Source organism: Astyanax mexicanus, chromosome 14 (assembly GCF_023375975.1).
Source record: "Astyanax mexicanus isolate ESR-SI-001 chromosome 14, AstMex3_surface, whole genome shotgun sequence".
NCBI lineage: Eukaryota > Metazoa > Chordata > Actinopteri > Characiformes > Acestrorhamphidae > Astyanax > Astyanax mexicanus.
This window is the reverse complement of record NC_064421.1, coordinates 40,436,486-40,454,163: the sequence shown is the minus strand read 5'-3', so window position 1 is coordinate 40,454,163 and position 17,678 is coordinate 40,436,486. Positions and strand designations below refer to the sequence as shown.

General features: G+C 44.6%; 1 pseudogene; it reads left to right on the top strand.

Annotated features, from left to right (window-relative positions):
• LOC111191398 (kelch-like protein 10) overlaps positions 1 to 16,980 on the top strand; it is a 115,596-nt pseudogene extending 98,616 nt beyond the window's left edge.
• The last annotated feature ends 698 nt before the right edge of the window (positions 16,981 to 17,678 follow it).

Below are 17,678 nucleotides of genomic sequence, written 5' to 3'. Positions count from 1 at the left end.
CTAAATGCCATTTTTGTGACAGGACTAAAACTAAATCAAAAATTGATGTCAGAATTAACACAGTTTTTTAACTTTAAATGAACTTTTCAGAGGATTCCTCTCGTTGATTGATGTTTATCTGTCTCTGTAATTTCCCAGAGTTCTGATGACCAGCATTGACTGGACGTGCTCTAAGCAGAGGGAGTTCACCATTCTAGATGTGTCTCCAGATATAATGGAGCTCATCATAGAGTACGCCTACAGCAACAAGACCGGCATCACATCTAAGAACGTGGTGGATCTTCTGATTGCTGCTGACAAGCTGGACACCCATTGACTCAAGAGCCTCTGCTGCAGCTTCCTGGAGAAGCAGCTCTGCCCTGAGAACTGCATCAGCATCTGGAGGTAAGAAAAACTGCCTCTTATGGGCTGGGATGTAATGGACCACTGTTTTGACGCATGCTAATTTGTCATAACGAGAGCTAGTCAGGCTAATGTACTGTATGGCCTCCACACTGGGGGGTTAGTTTAGCACACTGTAGCAAAGCCTTCCTGAATAAACAATTGCAACATTTGTTTTAGATAATGTAATTTGAAATTGGTTAGGATTGGTGTGCACAAACCCAAAATTTGTATCTCAAAATAAAGGAAGTCATTACAATTTTTACACCTGTTAACCAGCCAGGCTAGCCTAAGCTAAGCTAATGCTAAGCTAAAGCAAGCTACGCTAACCTAGCTAACGCTAAGCTAACCAACACCACCCAACAAAACAGGAAGAAATGCTCACAAACGCGCAGTTTTCACATGAAGATGACTCCACTGATCAGGAGAGATAAATCTTTGCTTATTCCTAATTTTCAAGCTAAGATTTCAAGCTAACGTTCGTGGTGTTACTCTGTATAAACCATACGCCGTTTTTTAGTTAATGTTCTGTTACAGTTTGCGATACCACTTTAAAATAAGACTACCTTTATAAAGGGTTTATAAATGGTTTACCGTTAGTTTATTAATGGTTACCAATTAGGTTGTAAATGCCTTAAAAAGTAATAAGAATTAATAATCAGTTATAACACATGCGTAGAAAGGGCAACAATGACCTGTTGTTTGCCAAATAGCGAACCCACAGCCATCTATCTATATTGTTGCCCTTTCTACGTATGTGTTATAACTGATTATTAATGATTTTCAAGGCATTTACAACCTTATTAGTGACCCTTAATAAACGATTTGTACACCACTTATGAACCCTTTATAAAGGTGGTCCTATTTTAAAGTGGAAACCAGTTCACTGCTTGTAGAACTACTTTTTGGCGGAAGGCACAGTCCGTATGAAAGCATATTCATTCTGAATTTCTTGAGGTTCTTTGAATAATTTTCTTAATTCATTTTGAAATAAAAAAACCTGTTATATAAAAGCAATAGCGCACTCGAGGTCGTGTGTTATAGTGAATCATCACCGTGATGTTATCCGTGATAATGCACTCCCTCTCGTGTTCTATTGCTTATGTATTTAAGGTTCTATTCTCCCGGTTCTGCGTCGCAGGTTCTCTGAGTTGTACAGCTGTCATGACCTGTATCAGAAGGCGTACAGCTGCATGCTGCTGCACTTTGAGGAGGTGATATGGGAGCCGGTGGAGAACTTCCTGGAGCTCACCCAGTCGCAGCTGAGTGACATCCTCGATAACAACAAGCTGAGCGTGACACAGGAGGAGAGGGTGTTTGAAGCCGTGATGATGTGGATTGACCACGCCCCCCAGCTCCGCTCAAAGTACATCCCAGTTTTACTGCAGAAGGTAAGGGGAAGCAGGCCGTCTGCCGTGACCCCTCTTGAAATGTAGAGTCTGTTTGTTAATATTTATTTAGTAAGTTTGATTAGTATTTAGAACATAGACAATGTAAAAAGTGGTCTCACCCAGTTACTCACACAGCTCTTAGTATAGAAGTACACTTGCTACCTGGTGTAAACTGTGTCCGTTTGTTGTTTGGTAGCGCGCACCTTTGGAAATGAATGCAATACATCCACAAGGTGCAGTACACAAAAAAATGCTAGAGGGCAGTGCAGTACTTCTCTGTATGATCTGTCATTGTATATTTGCCACTCTTGTGAGTGGAGCCCCTAGTGGAAGTCTCACGCTAGTCCAGTATCACGCTTAGCACATAAAGTAGGCTAATACTACATGAACTGTTCGTTATATTAACAATTGTGTTTATCTCTAGGATTAAAGTCTACAACTAGTTTACTGATCACTGCTTTGCTACTACTTTGTCTGTGTGATTAGGTGCGGATGGGCCTGATCAATCCTGACTACTTCCTGGAATTTGTCATGAAGGACTCACTGGTCTGCTCCAACCAGGAATGTCAGCCTATCATCACTCGTGTCCTGGGAACTTTGCTCCGCCTCTGCAGGAACGGGCCGACCGACAGCTTCTCCCAAGATCCTTTAAGCCGGCCTCGCACACCTAGCTCCTGCCTGTTCGCTCTTAGCGGCTGGAACGGTAGCTTCATCGATGGCGTCGAGTGCTATAACTCAAATGCAGACTGCTGGACGCCGCTTTCTTGGGTGGATATTGATGCAAGCCCAAGAGGTTATTACGGAACAGCCGTTCTAGACGGGCATCTGTACCTGTTGGGGGGTTCCAACAATGAATACTTGAGCACTGTGAAGAAATTGAACCCCCTTACCCAAACCTGGCACCAAGTGGGGCACATGCAGTTGCCCAGATGTTTCGTCACTGTCGCCGTGCTCGATGGCCTCATCTATGCCATGGGTGGCCACAATGGTCGGGAGAAGTTGAGATCAGTGGAGCGCTACGATCCCAAGACCAACCAGTGGAGCCTCATCTCATCCTTGCAGGCGGTCAGAAGCGACGCCAGTGCGGCCGCCCTCAACGAGAAGGTAAAGGCACGCTGTGGCGGTATTAACATAGCAGTCATAGCAATAAAAAAAAAAAACAGATCTCAATTAATCTCAATTAATCCAAAGAATTCCAGTAAAATATTCATGTTCAAGCAACAGAAAACTAATGTGATAATGAATAAAAAAAAAAAACTCAACTTTATTTAATGGGACGATGAATGACATGCAGTGATTGTGTACTTACTTTGAAAAAGTAATCTGATTACTGATTACCCCTTTTAAAAGTAACTTTTAGTTTTATGGGCATTAACAAAGCAGTCAATTTTAAACAATTCAAACTGCAATTCAATCTCAAGTATGGCCTCCACACCAGGGGTTTAGTTTTGCACTCTGTCCAAAGCTTTTGTTGTGAAAAGCTTGTGAAATTCACTGTTACAAAATATTACTTAACTATTACTGCATTTTTCAGTTGCCTAAGATGTTCTTGTGTATTGTAATTGTAATTGTTAGGAATTAAAAATTTGAAGGAGTTTAAAAACATATCTTGTCTTGCTACTTCCTCCAGATCTACATCTGCGGAGGCTACAACGGCCGGGAGTGTCTGTTCACGGCTGAGTGCTTTGACCCGCTGACCAATCGGTGGAGTTTTATTTCCCGTATGCAGACGAGCAGGAGTGGACTGGGTGTTGCTGCTTTGAAAGAGCTGCTGTTTGCGGTGAGCTCTTACTATTCTTTCACAAGTTTTGAATTTTCTATAATTATGTTTTTTAGGAAAAATCACATACAGTTTGCGCTAAACCTTTGGCACCAATATTTATGCTAAATTTAAGTTCATGTAAGTAAGCATTTAGCATTTAGCATCAAGGCTTTATGGTCATCAAAGAGTTAAAGACGAACATATTTTTTAGTGAATGTTTCTGTATCTTTAGTGCTGATGTTGCTGGAGGAGCCTGTTAGGCTGGTTCTTACATATGGGTCTGATGCTAAATGTCTACAGTGTCAATGTGGCGTAGGTATTAAGCTAAAAAACGATAAATAACTTTAAATAACAACTGTAATTCTTGTTTTTTTTGTGCTCAGGTTGGAGGTTGCGATGAATTTAGGCGACTAGGTAGTGTTGAATTCTATAACCCCAAATTCGACCAATGGACAACAGTCACCCTGATGTTGGAGCGTCGCAGCCATTTTGGAATTGAGGTAGTACAAAAAATGTTTTTTCCTTTTTTATCAGTAACAGTAATCCACACTGAGATGGCAAAAGTTATGGGACAGCAGTATGTAAATTCTGAAGTGGTTTTGAAGTCTAACTAAGATGGCGGCGCGTGCACACGCTGCGGCTTCTCGCTCTCCCGAGGATACATCGCTTTCGTGTTTTTTGTCTTGTTTTTGTACGTCTTTGTCGTGCGTTCACGTCCTGAAACGCACCTACAGCCGTGAGTTTCTGCTGGAAGCCGGTAGAAACTCACTTTTGGATTTAAACCGCGATCTCCGAGAAGAGCTGCGAGCCTGCGGCGTGCTCCGGACACCCGCACCCCCACCGACCCCCACCGCTGCATCTCGCCCACAATGGAAGCGCCACAGGCGGCGGGAGAGACGGCAGAAGCGCGGTAAGCGGGGAGGTATCCGAGCGAGGCTAGCAGCTAGCCCACACAAGCCAGCTATCCCCACCATGCTTTTGGCGAATGTAAGATCGCTGGACAATAAACTGGACTACATCCGCTTACTTCAGTCAACTCAGAAGACCGTGAGAGACTGTTGTGTTTATATTTTCACGGAAACTTAGCTCAACAACAGCGTCCCGGACCATGCCGTTCAGCTGGAGAGGCTAACATGCTATCGGGCGGACCGCGCGCTAACTGACGGAGGTAAGAGCCGCGGCAGCGGACTCTGTGTTTACATCAGCGATGCTTGGTGTCGGAACGTTGTTGTGGTCTGTAAACACTGCTCACCGGTAGTGGAACTGATGATTATCAAATGCCGTCCGTTCTATCTACCGAGAGATTTCTCCGCCGTGCTGATCGCTGCTGTTTACATCCCTCCGACCTCCAACAACAGCGTGAGGAGTGAAGCACTGAATGAACTGTACCAGTACATCAGTGAGCAGCAGACAGCGCACCCAGATGCTTTTCTCATTCTGGCTGGAGATTTCAACCATGCAGACCCAAAGAGTGTGTTTTCTGGACTTTTTAAACACATAGACTTTCCAACCAGGGGAAACAACACTTTGGACCAGGTCTTTACTACACACAGAGGAGCCTACCGAGCCTCCCCCCTCCCCCACCTGGGAGCCTCTGATCACCTCACCATTATGCTAATGCCAGCTTACAGACCACTGGTTAAAGTCTCCAAACCAGTTCTGAAGCAGGTACGAGTGTGGCCAGAGGGTTCCTCAGAGGCACTTCAGGACTGTTTCAGCACAACAGACTGGAACATGTTTAGAGAGGCTGCCACCCACAACAACTCCACGGACATTCAGGAGTACACAGAAACTGTCTCTGCCTACATCACCAAGTGCATTGATGATGTAACCGACCTCAAGACCATCACTGTTCGGGCTAATCAGAAGCCATGGCTGACAGGAGAGGTCCACAAGCTCCTGAAGGCTAGAAATGCAGCCTTCACAGCTGGAGACCAGGCAGGCCTGAGGACAGCCAGGGCCAACCTGTCCCGCGGCATCAGGAAAGCTAAGAGGCAGTACTCCAAGAAGATATCCCAACGCTTCAGCGACAGCAGAGACACACGGAACCTGTGGCAAGGGATTCAGTCTATCACAGGCTACAAACCCCATCCACAGACCTGCAACAGCGACACATCTCTGCTGAACGACCTGAATGGATTCTTCGCAAGGTTCGAGCCACTCAACAACACACCCGCCCAGAAATCCATCCCTCCTCCTGGTGACCAGGTGCTAACGCTCTCCCAAGACAGTGTGAGGAGAGCATTCAGCAGGATCAATGCTCGAAAATCTCCTGGACCTGACAACATTCCTGGTCGTGTGCTGAAGGACTGTGCCTGGGAACTCGCAGAGGTTTATACGGACATCTACAACACCTCTCTGAGTCAGGCGGTGGTTCCCACATGCTTCAAAGCCACCACCATCATCCCTGTCCCTAAGAAGGCATCGCCATCCTGTCTCAACGACTATCGTCCGGTTGCACTCACCCCCATCCTCATGAAGTGCTTCGAACGACTAGTCATGCACCATATCAAGTCTTCACTCCCCTCCTCCCTGGACCCCTACCAGTTTGCATATCGGTCAAATCGCTCGACCGATGATGCCATCTCCACTGTTCTCCACTCAGCCCTCACACACCTGGACAAGAAAGACACCTACGTCAGAATGCTGTTTGTTGACTTCAGTTCAGCATTCAACACAATCATCCCCCAACAGCTCATACACAAACTGGACAGTCTGGGGCTGAGCACTTCCCTGTGCAACTGGCTGTTGGACTTCCTGACTGGTAGACCACAGGCAGTGCGGGTTGGCAGCAACACATCCAGCATCACCACACTGAACACAGGGGCTCCCCAAGGATGTGTACTGAGCCCCCTCCTGTTCACTCTGCTGACCCACGACTGCACACCAGAACACACCTCCAACCTCTTCGTCAAGTTTGCGGATGACACGACGGTGGTGGGTCTCATCAGCAACAACGATGAGTCACACTACAGGAGCGAGGTGAGCCGCCTGGCCTCCTGGTGCAAACACAACAATCTCTCTCTGAACACAGAGAAGACTAAGGAGATTGTTGTGGACTTCAGGAGAACTCACACACTGCACACTCCTCTGTCCATCAACGGAACTGCTGTGGAGAGGGTGAGCAGCACCAAGTTCCTGGGTGTGCACGTCACAGAGGACCTCTCCTGGAGCACCAACTCAGCATCACTGGCCAGGAAGGCAAACCAGCGTCTCTACTTTCTCCGCAAGCTGAGAAGAGCTGGAGCCCCCCCCCCATCATGACCACCTTCTACAGAGGGGCCATCGAGAGCATCCTGACCAGCTGTTTCACCGTGTGGTACGGGGCCTGCACAGCATCCTGCCGCAGGACCCTCCAGCGCATCGTGAGAGCAGCTGAGAAGATCGTTGGCACCTCTCTCCCCTCCCTTCAGGACCTGTACAGCTCCCGCCTCACGCGGAAAGCCCTCCGTCTGGCAGGAGATCCCTCCCACCCACTACACAGCTTCTTCAGCCTGCTGCCATCAGGGAGAAGACTGCGGAGTCTCGGGTCTAGGACCAGCAGACTGCGAGACAGCCCCATCCATCAGGCTGTGAGGATGCTGAACTCTCTTCCCGCACTACCCCCATCCCAATCCTGCCCACAGCACACACACTCTCATCATCCTGACCCCACATCCTCCCACCAACACAGTACTGAAACTCTGCACTAGAACACACACAGTACTGTAACTTTTGTAAAAGGACCTGCACTACACACCCAATACCTGCACTACTGTTACGCTGCACTGTCATACACACTTTAATTCCCCAAGAACTGGGAACTTTAAGAACTTTACCAGCCTTAAGCTAGATACAACATTGCACTACTGTTATACGGGTTCTATTTATATTGTCACTTGATCTTAATCACCATTAATATTGCACTATTATCTTCTGTCTCACAAATGTCTATTGTGTTTTTGTTGTATTGTACATATAGTGTCTCCCACTCATTTAGATTTAGATTATATATTTATTTCTTTTTATTTCTATTTATATATCTATTTCACCCCCACCACTACTGCACCTTGTTCTGTCTCATGTATGTCTGTGTCCCTGCTGCTGTATTGTACACATAGTGTCTCCCCTTTTTCTTTATTTTTCTTTATTATCCATTATCTGTACTTGCTGTAAAATTGGGAAGGAGAGTAACGTAATTTCAATTCTATGTATGTCCTGTACATATGCAGCATTGACAATAAAACTACTTGACTTGACTTGACTTGAAGTGATACCTCAGGGGACAGAGGCTCGGGATCGCCCACACCTGTGTATGTTGTGAGGTGCTATCTACCAATCCTTGATCCAGAGTGTAACGTGTGTACGTGTGGAATAGTATACATCATAGAAGGCTGGTGTTACCACCCACAGTGGACAGTCGCGCAGTGAGTGGTAATAATGGTGACCGGTGACTTCTGGCTAGAATTGTCCATGTGACGAGACAAGGAGACACTACACACATAATCTTACAGATCAGTGCAGTGTCATTTATCTTTTATAGGACATGGCAAAAGTCGTAAGACATGTAATGAACTATGCCCCATCCCATGATATGTGGCATGTCAGCGTATATAAGCCACATTTTAGAGTATTTCACTTGCTAAGATATAATTTTTTGCAGTGTGTCTTCTCTTCTTGTTCACCATTATCTTTTCTCCTCTCTAGAGGTGGGCGATACCGGGAATTTTGGTATCGATCCGATACCAAGTAAACGCAGGGCCAGTATTGCCGATATCAATACTGATACCGATACTTTTTAATATTTAAGCTTTATAGATCCAAATGATCCAAAAACCTAGGATATAATTTCACCAAACATTGTAAGTGATAACAAAATACTTTAGTATCACAATCAACATGTTTTGTTTAGAAACAATGGAACAGTAACAAAACAAAGTTTAAATATAAAATAAAAAAATATAAAAAAATAAAATAAAAATTCTCCCCTCACTAGACATCTTTTCTAGTTCTTTGTTTCTTTGTTTCTTTTTTTTTAATAGAATTGTCATTTGGAAAAACAATAAAAAATAAGGAATTGTCTTCCTTTCAGTGCAATTCAAATGCAAGTTTTTCTTAAATAAACAGAGTGTAAAAAATATCACTCAACACAAATCTCCTGAGGTAGAGGCGTGTCGACTCGAGGAGAGCGCTGAGTGGGCGGGGCCAGGCTGAGCCTACCTGCGTGGCGGTTTGGCTGGCTTTGCTGAGCCATGTGACGCATGTGCAACAACAAGAGACCAGAGAGTAGACTGTGGTGAATCTCGTGCGAAGCAGTCAGTGCGTGCGGCAGAGAAAAAAGATTGAATATGGATATTTTTACACGAGTATTGCTCAATACCAATACCAGCGTTGGTATCGATATTATCGATATTTGGATCGATCCGCCCACCTCTACTCCTCTCCATTTTTACTTCCTCCAGGTGTTGAACGACCGGCTGTTTGTGGTTGGCGGCTTTAATAGTTTAAGTGCCATCGCCAGTGCAGAATGTTACGATGCCGTAACGAATGAGTGGTATGTATATCAGCTCATTAATATGAAGCAAAAATAACCGTTCGTTGTAATCATAAGGTCAACATCTGACAACTCGCAGCAGTGTTAATGTCTGTGAGCATCACAATGTTCTGCATCATTATCACATTATTACTGTTCTAAGAGTTATATAAAAAACACACCTCACATAAAAATAAAACTGTACAAAATGTATAAGAAGCTCTTTAAAGGGAAGGTTAATTTTCTCTATATGTGTAATACTATGTTCATTCAGTAAAAATGTGGATAAGCGTATTGCTGCACAGTGTTAAAATGAAAGTAAATGTTAAATTGATATTGGTGCTCCTAATCAGCTTCATAATTCATTTTTGATGTTTTTTTTGTGTTTTTTTTGCAAGTATTGTGTCCAGAATATGATGCTGGGTCGCAGTACTCTCAAATGCGCTGCTTTGTGACGAATGCAGAACATTGTAGAATGTTCTGTACAGCTGGACGTTTGGCTCAGATAGATATCGTAATATACATACGATACTGTCACATCTTTACCTGTGTATGTCTAGTGTCTTTCCCTTTTTTTGGGTCCTTTCTGCTGCCGCCCTTTATTTTCCTGTCTTGTGTCCCTAGCCATGTACTTTTTTGAGCACATGGCGTTGTTTTGGTTATTGTGCTGTCTCCGCCTTAGCCCCGCCCTGTCGTCTGTAATCCCTCCTGTCTCTTTTGTAGCCCCGTCCTCTTGTTAATTCCACAGGTGTCCCTTGTGTGTGCCTGTATATAAATACCCCAAGTGCTCCTTTGTTCTCTGTCTCTGTCTCTGTCTTTGTTCTTTGTTCTTTCTTTATTTTGTTAAATGGAAAAAAAATAAAACTGACTTGCGTTTGCGTCCTGCCTCCTCTACGTTACAGATACAAATAAAAACAAAAAAAGACTAAACTCTTGTGTAGTGGTTTAATGGTAATAAAACCAGGGAGAGGACTGATTAAACACAGTGTTTAAAAACTCCAGCAGCACTGCTGCTGTATCTGATCCACTTACTGTGCAAACAGCACAACACACACACACACACACACACAGGGCCCTATTTTAGTGATCCGTTTTAGTGACCGTCAACAGTGCACCGCGCAGCTTGATGAAGGAAATGTCAGTTTGTCTTTGCTATCATAACAACAGGAAAAGTACACCTTGCACCGCTCGACAGTGTCTCTTAAGTCTCTTAATCATTTCTAATGGGTGTCTTTTGGACGTAACTTGAAACAAACCCATCAGCGTGTCACTTGCCATTCCCCTTAAGTGCACTCTGTCTTTGATGGATTGCTATTTCAGGGGTGCAGCTACCTAGATGTAGTTTACATTGCCAAGATAGTAATACACCAGAAATGGACCTAAACCCTCCTCATTTCCAGGCCACCATGACCAAGCATTGTTGTTATTTAAATGATGCAGGTGGCAGCCTGTTGATATATATTGATAGCCTGTTATTCGCAGGTGTAAGATAGCAATGAGCATTGTGTAAGATAGGAAAAAAAGTTAAGAAAGTATTTAAAAAAAAACAAAAGGACGGAATAAATGAACTAAAAAGGTAAAGGCAAAAAGTAAAAGCAGTAATAAAACAAATAAATAGATTAAATAAATAAAATTTAAAAAAGGCAAAAAGGTAAAATATAAAAATAGATAAATAAAAGAGCAAAATAAATAAAAAAAGCTTAAATAAAACAGGCTGTCTGAAGGTGGTTAGACATTAAAAGTTTAAAATGATTTAGCGACACCTGTGAGCTGAGTTTAAGCGTTTTATGTAGTGAATTCATTAGTCTGGTCTGGACCAATATGGCGGGCGTGTTGACGTATAGCAACAAAGGGTCAAAGCTGCCGATGAGGTGTCTTCAAATGTATGTCTATGATCTTACATGCCAGTCAGATACTGTTACAGCACTGGTATATTGCGCACTGACAGTTGTCTTTATTTACTGCAGGGAGAGGAGGAACGAGAAAGGAATGTCTGATGAGCTCATCTCTGAAACCTCACACAGCCAGCTTGGGTTTCGTCACTCGCATCACCTGGATAACCTGAAGAGGGTGTGTCTCAGAGATAAAAAAAAAAAAAAAACAGTAAATGAACAGAACCGTAGCACTGATTTTATCCATATATTTTTTTTAATATAAATGTTAACCCTTATAACCCGACGGATGGATTTTACGTCCAAAATCAAACCTTGTGTTCTCAGCCTGATTACTCAGGAATCCCTTCACACACAAATAATCCATATATGGTTAGAAAGGGCGGAACTTCCTCTTTCTAATAATAGTGGTCATTTACATCCCAGTGCATAAAGCATCTGCAAGAAACCCATTGCAAAAAAACCTAAACCTAAACACCTAAAAAGTGACAAAAACGAAGAAAAAATACATACACTTAATTTTATGAATGTCATTTTTAATACCAATAAGATGTTTATGTTCATACACTTAAACATTTTATATTATTTATTTATAGTAATATTTATAATTTTTTTATTATTATTTTGCTGGGTTATTTTGGGTTGGGTTGGGTTGGGGTTGGGTAAGCTTTTTTTATTTATTTTGCTCTTTTATTTATCTATTTTTATATTTTACCTTTTTGCCTTTTTAATTTTATTTATTTAATCTATTTATTTGTTTTGTTACTGCTTTTACTTTTTGCCTTTACCTTTTTAGTTCATTTATTCCGTCCTTTTTTTTTTTTAAATACTTTCTTAACTTTTTTTCCTGTCTTACACAATGCTCATTGCTATCTTACACCTGCGAATAACAGGCTATCAATATATATCAACAGGCTGCCACCTGCATCATTTAAATAACAACAATGCTTGGTTGGGTTATTTCCTCAGTACTACCTGTGATTAGGCTATTTGTCCGAGTTATTAAATATGCCGCACTATCAGTCCAGTCAATGTGTCAGTTTTTGTCACACTTATGTCTTGTTTTGCCCCTTTTCCTGGTCTGTCTCTCTGTGTGTTATTGCTCTAGTTTATTTACAAACGAACAATTTATCGCAAAATAATTTATTTACAAACATAAAAATAAAACTAAATTTGACAACAAAGTTACTTGGATATAATACGAATGTATACATAGCAACAAACAAACAAGGACACAACCAGACTGATGTGATAAACGCACCAAAACCGACAACTGAACACAGACACAAAAGGGCTATATATACACACGGAAGGAGACAGAAAACACGTGGGAACAGGTAACAATGGGGTGGAGCTACAGATAATCCTGGGGTTGTGGTGGACACATGGAGGAACACACTGGATCATGTGCAGGGGAGCACGTGGTGAAAACAACAATGCTATTTTATTTCATATTCTGATTATTTTGGGTGTAAAAGTTGGGTTTGTGCACTGCTGCATGCCGCTGTGTGTAGAACGAGGGAGCGGGGGTCTATGTGCGTTGAGCATGCACGTGCAACTGTGTTGATGGATTAGCAATTAACATCTGACTGTTGACGTCTGCCTAGGTTGTACTCAGTTAGCGGCGCACCTTTGTTTTCCATTGCCAAGATAGCAATACGCCGTGAATTTACAATTTACACACTTCACTTTCAGACCACCACGCCCATCTGCGTAAATATATTCACATGCGCTGTTACCATGTAAACGAAAATAGATTATTGTCATGGTGTAAGATAGTAGTGAGCATCACAACAGGGCTTGTGGTAGTATTGGAACAGGGACCTCAGTTTTCTTTCTTAAAAGTCATATTAATTTCAGTGTGTTTTTTAGACTCATGTTCATGCATTCATGCTATGAATCAGATCCATATTTAATACCAAATATAGAAGTGGCCCAAACTGATTTTTTTTCTGCTGTTCACACTGCCACACAGATAACACAGATTTGGGCCACATTTACCTGCTGTGTGAACACACCCTTAGATTCCACTTAACAGTATTTCAAAGAGAAAAAAAGTGATTTTAGTTCACTGCATGCCATGCATCTCCCTGTGCACATACAGTACACAGCGCTGCACTGTTTAAATAGACTCTCTCTGTGTCCAACACAGGTGTTCTTTGGGATCAGGAGCCCAATGGCAGGGTAACCAGAGCCCCCTCGGTGTTGGGCGCTCAGATAAACCACTCTTTCTTTCCTCCCCTCTACCTTTCTCTCGCTCCCTCTCTTCCCTTGTTCTCACCATGATCGGGCAAAAGGTGAGGGCAGGAAGTCAAACAAAGGCATGCGGGACCCTGCCGTCAGTAAGGGGAGACCCCTCGCTTGTCTGTCAGAATTGCAGGGGCACCGTGTCACAATGGCATTCCACATTCCAACACCAGAAAGAAAGTGGCCAATGGGAGGGCACAGAGTGGTAGAGTGGCCCTAGGATAGAAGGGACAGATGAGAGAGAGAGAGAGATAGAAATAGTTAGAATAGCCTAACTCTACATTCACCTTAGACAACTGATCAGTCATCATTTTCTATGGGAATACAGACAAATGGAGTTCAGATTTTCTCAACTTTATGCAAATCAATTATTAAAAGTGATCTTCTAAACCAGGGGTGTCCAAACTACGGCGCATTTCTAGCGCAGAAAAAAAGGCCAAAGAGTCTAAAAGCGGAGAGAGTGCGCATTCCTAGTGCAGAAAAACTGGCCAAAGAGTCTAAAAGCGGAGAGAGTGCGCATTTCTAGCGCAGTAAAACGGGCCAAAGAGTCTAAAAGCGGAGAGGGTGTGCATTTCTAGTGCAGTAAAACGGGCCAAAAAGTCTAAAAGTGGAGAGAGTGCGCATTTCTAGCGCAGTAAAACGGGCCAAAGAGTCTAAAAGCGGAGAGGGTGCGCATTTCTAGAGCAGAAAAACGGGCCAAAGAGTCTAAAAGTTGCCGTAATTAAGGAGTTTTATATTAAGAGACATCATGAAATTAAACATCAATTTGAAAAATCTTAGTTTACACAACACTGTCAAAGATTAAGATAGTGAGTCAAGGAAAATGGTGTGTAAATGAAAGTAATCAGGAAAAAAGTATTATTTAAAGTGGTATATTTCATTATTTGTTTTATTACAGAGTCTGTGGCCCGTGACTATATTTCTCCTTCTGGCCCCCAATAAAAAAAGTTTGGACACCCCTGTTCTAAACTGTTTGACCGACTAAATGGTGGTTCCCATGTCTAACATGATTTTGTTCCTATCTTACGCCCCACCTACGCCTTTCACCTGTGTTGTTTAAATGGCAACAGTGCTTGCGAGTTTATTTTAATAAAGTGTGTGCAGGTACATTTCTGGCTTATTGCTATCTTGGCAATAGAAAACAACGGTGTGCCACTCCCTGAACACTACCCAGACAGACGTCATCAGTCAGATATTCATTGCTATTTTGCACACGGACACACAGCAGTGAACAAACCCATAACGCATGCCAGTTAGCAGCTATGTAAACTTTTACATAATCAATAAACGGAATACCAATAACAATAACATGATTCTACATCAAAACAAAATATAGGTCATTGTGATGTTACTTACTTGTGATATTACTAGTGTTTGCCCATTCAAAACCAGGGATAAACTGGCCAATGGGAGGGCAGTGAGTAGTAAAGTGGCCTTAGGATAGAAGTGACAGATGAGAGAGAGAGAGAGAAAGAGAGAGAGATAATTAGCATAGCGTAACTCTACATTCACATTGATCAGTCATCATTTCCTATGGGAATACAGGATCTGTAGCCACAATTTATCGACAAGCAGCAAACAACACAGTGACAAATCAAGTTCAAATTTTCTCAACTTTATGCAAATCAGTTATTAAAAGTGACCTTCTAAACTTTTTGACTAAACAAATTCTATAGATCAGTCATAGACATGGTGGTCCCCATGTCTAACAAGATTCCGTTCCTATCTTACACCCCACCAACGCCTTTCACCTGTGTTGTTTTAATAGCAACGGTGCTTGAATTGACCTACGCCAATGGGCCTGGTGGTCTTGAAATTAGGTGTGTGCAGGTACATTTCTGGCATATTGCTATCGTGGCAATGGAAAACACAGGTGTGCCACTCACTGAATACAACCTAGAAAGATGTCATCAGTCAGATATTCATTGCTATATTGGCAGTGAATTGTCCACAAGCACACGGACACACAGCAGTGCACAAACCCACAGTGCATGCCAGTTGGCAGCTATGCAAACCTATAAAATTATAGGTCATTGTGATATTACCTATGTATATGTTTGCTAAAAAGCGTTAAAAAGTGCTGGGCATGCAAACAAGCAATCTGCCAAAGTCAGAGCTCACCTGGCTCTGAGAGGGAATGATGAGCAAGAGACAGACTGATTAATTTATTTCACGTTACGCCCAAAACACACTCATGATTAATGAAGAGAATTAGTACATGCCTTTTGCGCTTTTTGAGCCGCACAAAGTCTACTTTTCTCGTTGTTACGACAGCAAAGACACGCTGAAATCTAAATCAAGCTGCAGGGTGAGCGATCAACGGCTTGTCTGCAGACGGAGCTAAAATAAGCTAAGAATTTGTCACCTTGTTAGCCTGCAACTAAAGATCGTTTTTTCTTTTTCTTTCTTAGCTTTTTTCTTTTTTCTCTCCATTAAAATCTCATGAATTCTGATCTGGCTGGTCACAGGGACCAAAACAGGGAGAGACATGGGGACCAGAAACATAGGTGGGTGCCCAGGGCTGGCAAAAGTCTGAGGAAAAGTCTGAGGCAAAGTCTGAGGAGCCAGCCTGGGCACAGTTCTGGGGTCAAAGTCCGGGGACCACGGTGCCTGTCTGGGTCCTGGGGCCCTGGAGCCAAACACTGTCCTGGGAGCAGGAACTGGTGGGGTAGTGACGCAGCTCTGGCAGCGGGAGCTGGTGCTGGCGGCGCGGCGACTCGGGCAGCGGGAGCTGGTGCTGGCGGCGCAGCGACTCGGGCAGCGGGAGCTGGTACGGAGACTTGGGCAGCTGGCACTGGTATGGAGACTGGAACTGCTGGAGCAGACACGGAGGCTTGACCAGCTTCAGCAGACACGGAGGCTTGAGCAGCTTCAGCAGACACGGAGGCTTGAGCAGCTTCAGCAGACACGGAGGCTTGAGCAGCTTCAGCAGACACGGAGGCTTGAGCAGCTTCAGCAGACACGGAGTCTTGAGCAGCTTCAGCAGACACGGAGGCTTGAGCAGCTTCAGCCGACACGGAGGCTTGAGCAGCTTCAGCAGACACGGAGGCTTGAGCAGCTTCAGCAGACACGGAGTCTTGAGCATCTTCAGCAGACACGGAGGCTTGAACTGCATGCACCGCAGCGCATGCAGGCTCCGGGACGGCAGGAGTCCGGGGGCGTGGCTCAGCAGCCGAGAGATTTTCGGAGCTGGTAGCATAGAGATCCAGCGCTGCTGCTGTGAGGCCTGAAGCCGCAGGTGAAACAAAAACCCGGACTGGATCTGCAGCCTCGCCGATAGAGTCAAGCGCGGAAAGCACGGGGCCGCCGATAAAGTCCAGCGTGGAGAGAGTCCCAGAGCGCGGCTGAGCGGCCGCGGAGATAGTCCCGGAGAGAGGCTGGATTGCAGCGGCGGAATCCAGCTCTGCAGCCGCCATGAAAGCCAGCTCCTCAGCCTGAGGTTCTGGCGCTGCAGCTGCAGGGCTTGAGAGTGCGGTTGCCGCAAAATCCCGGACTGGATTTGTAATCCTGGAGAGCGGCTCAAGCACCGCAGCAGTCCCGGAGCGTGGCGTCTCAGCTGCGGGCTTCATGGAGTGCGCCGTCTCGGCCGCGAGAGTCACGGGGTGCGGCTTTGCAGCCACGAGAGTCACAGAGCACGGCGTCTTGGCCGCGGGCTTCACGGAGCGCGGTGTCTCGGCCGCGGGCTTCCCGGAGCGCGGCGTCCCGGCTGCGAGCTTCACGGAGCGCGCCATCTCGGCCGCGAGAGTCACGGGAGTTGGGATGGCCTTAGGAGCTGTGCGGCCGAGAGCCGGGTAGAGCACCGCCCATGAGGGGAACGCTAATGGAGCACGGGCCGATGCGGGGTAGAGCTCCTCCTCTTCTTCGGAGCTGCTGGGAGCGCACCCGAGAAAGTCCCATGGGTCGCGCTTGACCCGCCTCTGGTCCTCGTAGGCTCCGCGCAGTCCAGGGTGAGGACCGAGGCTCACCGCGCCAACCCTTATCGCCCCCCCAAGAAAATCCACCCCGAAAAAGGGGTCTTTTTCCGGCTGGCGGGACCCCTTAGAACGCTTACCCCGAGGCCTGCGGCGTCCATGAGGCCTCGAGGTTTCCTGCGCCGGGATCCCGCCTGGAGTACGGCGAATCACCATCCTTGTGCCAGTCCAGGCAGAACCTGCTGTGTCCATGTTTGGGTCGGTCTTTCTGTCACGGATGGGGATGACCCAGGCAGGGTGAGGAAAGCGGACACAAGTGCAGGTAAGGGCTAAATAAATAAATAATTTAATAAATAAATAACAAATAAACAAAGAAACAAGGAACGAGTAACACTAAACAAAGAAACACAAATAACCAATAACCAAAACAAACGAGCAATAATAATAAACAAACCAAACAGGGCAGGGAAATATAAACAAGGGAATAAACTAATAAACACAAAGCAGGGTTATATACAAGGAACTAGGGAACACGGAAATAAACAAGAAACTAGAGATAAACAAAGGACAAGGGCTAAAGCT